We start from the raw sequence: 9108 nt of genomic DNA, 5'->3' as shown, positions 1-9108 counted from the left end.
CACTGAAGGAATTAAGAAAGAAATGAACGTTAACAGTGTTTTTGTGGGTTGTTAAAGTGGATGGTTATGAGAAAACTTAGCTAGTGTGTTCATCTATTCATGTGCCTTACTATAAGCTGGCAAAGTAGTCTCTTACTATTAGAAGTCCCAATCATATTAAGTTTTGGAACCGTGCTTTGTGGTGAAGTAAAAAAAAGGTTTTAAAGCTTAATATCCAGATTTAAACTAAATGTGCTTACTGAACTTATACTAGCATGATGTTCAAGGCCTTTACAGCAAGTAGCAGCACCACCAGGAAGCAAGCAAAATGAAACTTGACGTTACTTAATTTATATTTTTTATTTGTTACAGTATTTGTGAGCCAAATAATAAGTATCTAGATTCTCTAGGAGAAACGAGAACTTTACTCGTTCTTGAGGCCACAAGAACAAAATATCATTTTGCTCTCAAAGACATGGTTATGGACATCTTGCAGCTTGTTCGTTTGCATCCCCGAAGTAGCATTGTCTTATTGAGGGGCTCTGAGCAGCATAGTGCAATGGGTCGGACATTTGAGGTGGTAAACACAGAAAAGCATGAAGTGGACACTTGCTGCTTCCGCATCTTTTCCTGACTGCAGGACTTTGAGACGAGATGGCGCCAAACTGTGCCAAAATGGCCAATTTGGAGACCTTGCTAAAACTCTGAACCAAGGATCACCAGTGTTTGGGTGTTTTTTGGCAGATGTTTCCCTGCTGCAACAAACATGATTCAAAAGAAATGGTTCTCCAGTAGCTTGTCAAGGTCTCCATCAGCCTTTCAATGGCCCATTCATTTTAGTCAGGTGTGTTTCAGCAGGTAAAACAAAAAGATCTTGCAAATGAAGGTAAAGAACATAAACTTCATGATCTCAGTGTAACACAGGGGTGGCTGGGGCGTGTTAAAAAAAAAATAAATAAAGAAAATACAAAGAAGGGTCCTCCCGGCCACCTTGGTTCTTTTAAAAATCAGGGGGAGCAGAGTCAACCACACTAAAATCTCACAAAAAATGGTTTAATAAAAAGATAATAATAATAAGGTTAAAAAGTTAAAATAAGAAAACCCCAGTCCTCTAAAATGTCCTTTAAAACGACTTTTAAAATGACCACTGTGCGGCTTGGGGTGGCCCACCTCTCTGCAGCTACGGATCCAGTCTTCTCAGCCTTCCTTCGGCGACGTCACGTCCAGGACCTGCAGAGATGAGCATAGCGGCAGTCTACATGCTTAGGAACGGAACCCTCCTGCATGGCCCTGCAGCCAGCCTCCTCCCCTGGACCCTAAACTAGGCCATTTTATTCACGCTTGGTCCTGGGGCAGGAGTATCCGTAGGCCCAGGACTGAGTAGCTGCGCCTTAGGGTCCAGACCGGCTGCTGCACTTCAGGCTCCGCCTGGCCACCACCAAGCCGCAGTGGGACCAGTCGTCACTGGCTCCTCAGCAGTCTCCTCGTCGTCATTGCCATCATCGTCATCGTCGTCGTCGTCGTCGTCCATTTTCAGGAGCTCCGCCCCCTTCCTTGTCCTGCTCCTCTCCTCTTTCCGTTTTCCTTCTCTCTGTCCGCCACACCTGTTGCTCTTTTAAAGAGTCTGCCCAGCCACTCACAGGTGTTCCCACTTAACAATTAGTTGTTATGCGACAGGCCTCCAGAGGGGGGTTCGTAGTGCAAGCAACAAGTTAAAAACACATGCAATAAAACTATTTCAATTTAAAAACCACACTTTGACCCCATCACATCAGACCCTAACCCAAGAGGTTTGAAGTTAGTGATCCCTGATACATCACATACGCTGATGTAACCTTCTATGGTCCATGCCTACCATCATAGAAATTTGACATGCATTTTATTGTGGTGCTTTAGAAAAGATTAATGGAAGTGAAAGAAAAAATTACCGAATTATTCCCTTTTGCAACACACCGGGCAGATATGTATGGCTTGTTAACAGGTTTGCAGAAAACTCAGTGAGGAAATCTGCTCATGTGAATCTGGTGTGTTTGAACATAAATACATCCAGGGCAGTGGATCCTGAAGACCGAGAATGATAAACATTGTAGTGAAGTAAGAATGGAAATGACATGAAAGAATTTATTACAAATAAATAAAATAAAATAAAAAAAAATCCAAAAGACAAACATTAATCCTTTGATGCATGAATTATTAAATAATCAAAAACTATTTTTACATACAATCTTTTACTTTTACAGACATGTAACTTTTTTTTTTTTTATTCATTCTATATTCATATTTATAAAATAAAATATTGTGTTATTTCTTTCACTTAAATATTCCATAAAAATGTATCATTTCCTGTCCTGTTTATCACTGGGGGAACATTGGTAAGTATGTGTCAGTGTATCTATTAAATTTTATATTATATGTGTGTATTCTTCTGTGAGTGGCGGTGTGTTGGGTGACTCTCACGATGCACCAAAAGGTTAAGGTCTTTTTTTTTTTTTTTTTTTTTTTTTTTTTTGTGAGTGAGGCCAAAATGGCAACAAAGCTTTTCATTTCCTTAAAAGTTTTGATTGCAGTTTGTGGACATTTCTCTGTTTTATATAAGTATGCTTATAGTAGCCTGCACTGCTACCTTTTTTTTTGACATTGGAAGAATATCCTGTAATGTAATCTAAGAATTGTTTTTCAAATGTTCAAATAAACTCAGACTTTAGACCTTTTTGTATTTCTCTTTTTAACAAATTCACAACTTCTGTATCAAATAAATATTTTCCAGATTTTAGCTGAATGTGATTTCAGAGTGCAAAAATAAATAGTAATAAGCAGACTTATTGTCCAGCATCCGTCACCAGGAGTCTTGTTAGAGAAGTGTGTTTTAATAAGAGCTGGAGGTCAAACTGCAGATACTGCTAAACTTGTTGGAATGTGAAATCAGACACCAGTGAGACATGCTCATAAAAATATGAAGCTCTGTAAATGTGTCTATTTTGCTCTTCATATGCGGCCAGCTACAGAGCCGAATGATAAACTGTATTAATATGCCGATACATTTCTTTTATGATATCAGGATCAAAATCTGGATACAAATCTGTTGTGGTCGAAATGGAGCAAACCGGGCCTTTTGAAAGTCAAACTTAGCAACAAGCAATTTAGCGACCACACAAAGCACACATGCTAACTGAAACACGGGCTTCGGCTGATTTCAGAGAAACTTTGTGTTCTCAGGCTGAATTCACTTTAAGCATAAACCAGCAGTGATCTGATGGTACAATGCCCCAGTTGTTGTTTTTTTTATTTGTATTTAGAGAGTATTACTACAGTATTTGAACATTTGTCAATAAAATTCACTTATAAGTCACACATCCACATGAATAATTTTGTGGTGTATTTTCCAACATCAGCATAGTTTTCACATGGTGCGGAGATCAAACATTCGTTGTGTCAAAATGTTCCTGCTTTGGTCATTTCCTTTCATCTTTCAGCCAGAGGTCATTTTCATGATTGGAAATGTGACTGTTGACAGCATATACAATTACATTTATACACCAAGCCTTACCTCGATGCAGCACATTTTCCACATGTTGATATTTTCAGGAAAATTCTTGGACTTTCTATCCTTACATCTTTACCAATGACTGAAACAATGAGACAAGTTTTTAAGGAACAAACCAGCTCTGCTCACTGTTCCAGAGGTCTGATTCACAAACCAGCACATCTGGTCAACAGAAACACTGACGAGGCCTTTTCCTTTTTCCTTTCTTTACCAACAAGCCAGTGTGTGTGTGTGTGTGTGTGTGTGTGTGTGTGTGTGTGTATGTGTGTGTGTGTGTGTGTGTGTGTAAGGGGTCATCTATGAGTGTGTTTAAATCCCAAAGCTAACATCCGTGGCTGGTAGATCCCAGCTGATAGAGCAGCGGCTCGGAGTGATGGCATCATAATCCAGAGACAGGAAGTGAGTGGATATCTGCGTTCTCCAGTGCCAACACACATATGCTCACACATAAAAACACACAGCTGACAAAAGGCAGAAAGTATGTACTTGCTGTCCCTTTGAACATCAAAGCATAGCCGTTGGCTGCCGATGAAAAGATCACAATAAGCTGTCAAATGTGTAGTTTTATTGTGAGATTTAAACTCCCTGAAACGACACATATAATGGATCAGCCAGCTGGTGTGAGGTTAAAATGGTTGCACAGAGAAAACCCACTAGTTTTACACGACTATTGTGCTTTTTAGCCTTCTGTCGAAATAGAAAGTCAGATTTTCCAGGTTTAAACTAGAAAATATTGACTAGAGTCCACAATAGAATTTCCACATAAATGATGATAAACAGTCAAACACACTTCTGTCCAGCCTGCGTCTGTTTGTATAATGTCACTTTGCATGTGTAAAATAATGTGTAGCAATCTATCATCAGCTTGTCATTATTTTTTTAACACAATCATTCATTTATTCATTCTTTTACTTAACTGTTTGTTCCAACTGAGGGTCGCGGCGAAGCGTATCCCAGCGATCAATGGGCGAGACGCAGGGTTCGCTCTGGACAGGTCGCCAGTCCACCGCAGGGTCTATGATATATTTAAATAAATGAAAAATAAATATGGATTTTTTTACATTTGAGTGTTGTCATGTCCTCAACTGTCTTATGCTGGGATCATCTTTATATTTTGTATCACACAGCTGTACTCGTAGAAAATTAAATAAATGAAATATAGATAAATGAAACACAATAAATATGATTATTATTATCATTATTATCATTATTATTATTATTATTATTATTAGTAGTAGTAGTAGTAGTAGTAGTAGTAGTAGTAGTAAAAGTAGTAAAAAAAATTACAGAACTTTTTATATAATTTAGCATTGAGACTGTGTGCGGGTCGCTATTCTGTTGCAGCTTAGCAGATATAGCTAATATTTTCCTGACAAATTAATAGAGCATACATTTTGTCATAATAGTAGATCATCTTCTGCTGGGAATTACATATAAGAGTGTGATCTGTCCGAAGCAGCTACAAACCGCAAGGAAAATTTAAAGTTTCACTACCTTGGAATAGATGTTCAGATGGAAACAAAGTGAGAACCGTTCCCCACTCAGACACTAAGCTAACAAGGATCATTAAACTACATTATTAGCATAGTGTATTTGTAGTTAAACTGAATGCCATGCTGAGCCTAACACACTGGTCAGCCATGTTAAACCCCTCCGCAGGTTTTCCACAATGTTTTGCTGAAAGAAAAAAGTGACTATTAACATTCACGTGGCTTATTTGTCACAAATGATCCATTTTGTTAATTTTTATTTTGCTGTAAGCTTTCTCTTGGATCCTAAATCGCATTTTCAAACCGGTATTGCTCTTACATCTCTGTATTTCTTCCAGCATAAACAGCATAGTCAGATCCCCGGTGATTTCTTCATTTTCCTCCTAGTTATCATTCTTCGTTGTGTTTTCCCAGAATTTGTATCTTTCAGATATGAGAACTAGTTTTCATCTCAACCAGTTATCAGCGGATCTGGGGAAATAGTGCAGAGGAGTGTCCAAGAAACACTGAGAAAAAAATCTGAAAAATCTGTGCATGTCTGGACAGAAGTGGGAGATGTCCTTCTACATTTACATTTCATTTTATCTCATTTGTTTATGCGCTTGTGCCAGAAGACAGGTCAGTCTGCTGGAAACTGGGTGTTTTCAGATTGGGAAATGACTCTGTTCTTACATGAAAATATGTCTCTCCCAAATGGCAAAGGAAAACTAATTCCATGCTTGTTTACATGGGAAAACATTTGAAAGACATTACAGGCCAAAAGACACTTCCGGTTTTGCTCCTTTTTAGGTGATTACACTATTTTCCTCAAACTATTCCAAGGAAATCCGCAGCATTCCTAAAGTTTCTCTTATGAATAAAATAAAAATGAACTTATGCGTTAGTTCTAATAAAGGAAGATATTTGTCAACGCATCAACTCTCCTTCTCTGGTGTTTGGGCTTTTCATCCTGCTACACTTCATCTCTTTATTTTCCCACACTGTCAAACTCACCTCATTCTTCAAGAAAACTCTCCGAGCTAGTTAGTCTGATCCCTGCCCTGTAAAACAGCTGTCCATTAATCCATCCAACATGGACCAGTAACTGGCTTCCCACCTCTTCTCACAGACAAAGGGATGAAACAGAGAGAGGGCAGGCTGGTTGATGTGTTAGTAATCTGAAAAATACATTAACACATAACAACTTTGTGTTTCTATGTGTTAAAACTCAGGAACTTTTTTCTCATTTTTTCACCCATTGATTTATTAACTTATTCATTATTGCTGCTGAATCCCTCCTAAGAAACCTGCAGACAATATATGGCCGATCTTCATCAGTTCCAGTGTCACCACTTCAGTCTGAAACGCCGTCTGAACCCAGTCAGTCCACATTATTTCTGTTAATGTGAAGGTTACAGTAAAAAGAGTTTGCATGGCGTTTACTGGATGCGATTGCACAGACAGATATGGGTGTGTGCTGATGGGTGGGACGGTGTGTGAGAGTACTCCATGTGGGGATGTTGGATTATGAGCTTTAGCGTAATCTCTTCTCCAATTTTCATGACTCAAACCAAACAAATAATAAATCATACAAGAGGAAAATATTAAATTACTCAAAGGAGGTAAAAAAAAAAATAATTTAAAAAAAAAAAAAAAAAAGGGGTTTGTAACATTTCACAACAGACTCAGAATTTCATGAACTTTAAAAAAAAAATGTATGGAATTTTTCTGTTCCCTGAGAGCATCATGGACACATCTGGCCAGATGTGGTAACCCTCATTGTAGATGACTGTAGCAGAGATTTACTCAGTATTACCGTTCACCAGCACAAAGCTATGGAAAAACCACATTCTTCTATATCTATACTGGCATATTTGAATTTTCATAAGCCATCAATCTGCGGGGAGTTTTCATTATTAGAAGAAAAAAAAAAACCTTTTAATTCTGTTTGAGTTCTTTAATGCCATCACATGCATTATCACTCTTGGTTATGTTTTATTAAATCTTTGCAGTGATCTGGAATTAACCCAAATAAGAACTTACTCTGACCAAGACACTGCCATGTGTTTTCTGATCACCTAAACCCAAATAAGCTCACGTCCATAGTATGAAATAATCAAATGAAGCTATGAGAATTATATAGAGAAGCATTATACAGAGATTTAACAGCATTTTGTAACTCACAGATATGACCAGCTACTCTACTACAGTGTCCCCAGTAACATTTAGTCCCTCAATTCAGCTACTGTTTTGAACCCTGAATTTCTGACTTTGGAGCCCAGTCTGCAATCTCGGAGCACTCAGGTGGCATTGTATTAAAATCAGGCATGCTTCTTTACTAGAAAGCAAAAGAAAAAAAAAAAAAAACACTTTCACAAATTATTCTTAGAACACTTTGTCACTGTGAAATCCACAAATGCACTTTAAAGTTCTAACATGCAGAAAAAATGGCATTTGTGTTCATAGATTGCACAACTAAAACAGCCTGTACATCGATCCACGTGGTTTACCTGTTTTATTTCTTAAACTGATGAAACATCAGATGTTTAAATGAAAATTGCTCCATCTCTAAAGGTAGGCAGTACATCTAACTGCTGCAAGAACTTGTCAGCAGCTAAATAAAAAGACATATTTCATTTCAAAACTTGACTATAAAATAACATCATTGCATGTCCTCACGATCTGCAAACATCAGACTCAAATGCAACATTTCTGTGAAAGGTTACAAACTGGTTATCAATATGAAAACATGTTATTGCTTGATAAAACTGTCACATCAGCTCATCTTGTTGCCAGTATTCAGTGCTGCAAAAAAGTAAATATAGATCAAAAAGTGGCTCACAGTGACCCGTTGGGCCTTCATATAGATGTGCTGTGACTTTCCCCTGCATTATATTGGGTTTGTGGGATTTCAGAAGCCTGCAAAGGTAAATCCACTAGTGGCAAAGAGATGAGAAGATATGACTGTTTTGTCAAACAAGAATGTTTTCGTATTGTTAACCGGTTTGTAACCTTTGAGAGAAATGTTGCAGCCAAACAGGAGTGCCCAAGAGGCAGATATCTGATTCTGCATAATTATATTTCAGCCTGGTATCAATAATAATCTAATGCATTCAGATGCCAGTATAGAAACGTCATTAGAGAATGTAAATGCTTGTGGCACCTCAGTGAGAGGAGACCAACTGTGTTTTGTCCTTCATGGGTCTGAAGGCCGTTGTGACACAACAGGAAGAGGCAGAGGACATTTAAATCTTTAACCCACCCATCGACCCCCCCGCCCTCCTCCTGAATGAAAACTGACCCTGAAAAGCTTCAGAGGTTTCCTGGTAGATTTAATCATCCGTCACGCTGCAGCATGTTCTGGGTACATTTATGTATGAATTAACATGTTTACCCTGACCCAGATTAGACACAGAAACAGATCACATGTTAATGCTAGCTGAAAATCAGGTCTGGCTCATGGCCGTGTGGTCTGGTTGTTGTCATGATTTCAGGTAATCAGTGGGCAGGCATGGCAGACTGGTGAAACTGGATGGACTGACGAGGAGTTTCTGGCTCCTTTAACAGGTGCTCTGGTTTCTTTGGTAAATTACACACAGGCTTCATAAATCCCACTTCCTCTTCATAAATACATTTTTTTTCTTTTACCTAAAAGGGGAATAATTTAAAAAATGTTGTAAATTTACATTTGTGAACAAAAAAAGAAAAACAAATTCAATATGCAGTTAAGATTCTTACTTTAGCTTTAGATGAAAAAAAGATCTCTCAGTCACATTAACCCATAAAAATCAAACCTGTGTAAAAAGGATCAGATAAGCATATATTTATATATCAGGTTTATATTTGTCCCTTTGACAAAATGTAAATTTAAAAAAGTTCCTACATTTGTACGGATATTTACCATTTACTACCACGTGATAATTGTTTATAGTGTAATATTCTGTTTCTGGTGTTCATTAAGGGGCAGAAGACAAAAGTTTTAGTGTCCTACAGGATTTTGAACAAAGTTTGGATCATAAATTGATGCCAAATGTTTCAGAAACTGAATTTGTCACATGGGGTTTTATGGGTTAAAGCGAAATCCTGAACCTTAAAAACTGTTCTTTTTTTTTTTTA

Source organism: Telmatherina bonti, assembly GCF_933228915.1.
Source record: "Telmatherina bonti genome assembly, chromosome: 6".
NCBI lineage: Eukaryota > Metazoa > Chordata > Actinopteri > Atheriniformes > Telmatherinidae > Telmatherina > Telmatherina bonti.
The sequence above is the reverse complement of the archived record's forward strand: the minus strand, read 5'-3'. Positions refer to the sequence as shown.